This window comes from Gadus morhua, chromosome 12 (genome assembly GCF_902167405.1).
Source record: "Gadus morhua chromosome 12, gadMor3.0, whole genome shotgun sequence".
NCBI lineage: Eukaryota > Metazoa > Chordata > Actinopteri > Gadiformes > Gadidae > Gadus > Gadus morhua.
In genome coordinates this window covers 15,248,073-15,249,348 of record NC_044059.1, presented here as the reverse complement: position 1 = coordinate 15,249,348, position 1,276 = coordinate 15,248,073, and the positions used below count along the sequence as shown (strand labels likewise).

The 1,276-nt window shown below is 42.6% G+C and overlaps 1 long non-coding RNA gene across 1 annotated transcript; it reads left to right on the top strand.

Annotated features, from left to right (window-relative positions):
* Positions 1-206: 206 nt before the first annotated feature.
* Positions 207-1,276, top strand: LOC115555144 (uncharacterized). The gene is made up of 4 exons (XR_003978822.1): positions 207-444; positions 533-649; positions 886-961; positions 1,047-1,276. It is a non-coding gene; the product is annotated as an uncharacterized LOC115555144 (long non-coding RNA).

Below are 1,276 nucleotides of genomic sequence, written 5' to 3'. Positions count from 1 at the left end.
GTCTAATCCTCTCAGGTGACTGCAGGTATAACACCTCGCTTGTATACTTTTATATGTTAACGTTGCGTGCCGTAGTGTGTTGGTTTTGGGCTTGTTTCGTTTTGTGTTTTATGTTCAGGCTTGCCCCGTACCGGTGACCGCCAGCAGCATAGGGCCAGCTTCTATTGGTCGCCAGTGAGGGTGCCGTGTGTTGTTTGATGATCCTTGCCAAATCTTTGCATGTGTCCCGTCTTCGCGTGTGGAGATCGCCTTCAGTTTATTTTTGTGGTTCCGAGTAGCTAAGTAACAGTATCCATTGCAGTGTTTTTTGGCTTAAATGTTTTAATTAATTAAGCTATTCATGACAATCATAGGTCAGACTCTCCTGGTCATTGTGCCAAGTATGGGACCTACACCGTGATTGAGGACCGCATCAACAGGGTTTTGGATCTTCAACTTGTCCAAGTAAATTACCATTAGTGGACACACAAATCAGTTGTTCTCTTTTTGATGTGGCACACTTTCTTATATGACTGATTAATGTTTTTTACAGAGCTCAGAGGTACCAAGCAGCAACTGGTGTGAGCTGGAGGGTTTGAAGCGAACCATAGCATTTCTCAAGGAGCAACACTTGCAAGTTTCAGCCCTTATTACCGACAGAAATCGCCAGGTAAAGACAAACAAGAAAGACATATGTATCAGTGTATTCATTATATGTTCCCCTACATTAATTTTACAGTGGGCTGTTGATTTTGACACGCTGTAAGGAGCAAATGCTCAAAAAAGCCTTACTCATTTATTTATTTTTGTACGATATTTTCTTTACTTTATTAGACAGATTTGTACCCACTGTGCCATTGGCGCCCCAGACTTACTAATTTTAAGAAATGTTGTCTCATTCTTTAGGTTGCCAAGTGGGTGCGGGAGGAGTTGTGCCCTGAAGGAACAAGTCACTTCTTTGACATCTGGCATGTTGGTAAAAGTAAGTAACTTGATGTTTATAGGTTTGTTTAGATGAACACTTGGTTAAAATAAAAACATAAAATTGTGTTTATGTTCTGAAACAGGCATAGGAAAAGCGCTAGATGCTGCTGCAAAGGAGAGGGGTTGTGAGGACCTTAAGCTGTGGAGGCCATCGATTGTCAACCACCTATACTGGACTGCAGCTTCCACACCTAATGGGGATCCAAATGTAATGGAGGCCAAGTGGCAAAGCATGGTGAACCATGTTCAGGACATCCATGAACATGACAGTCCTGGATTTCCCTCCTGTGCACATCTCCCATTGGAGGGAGAA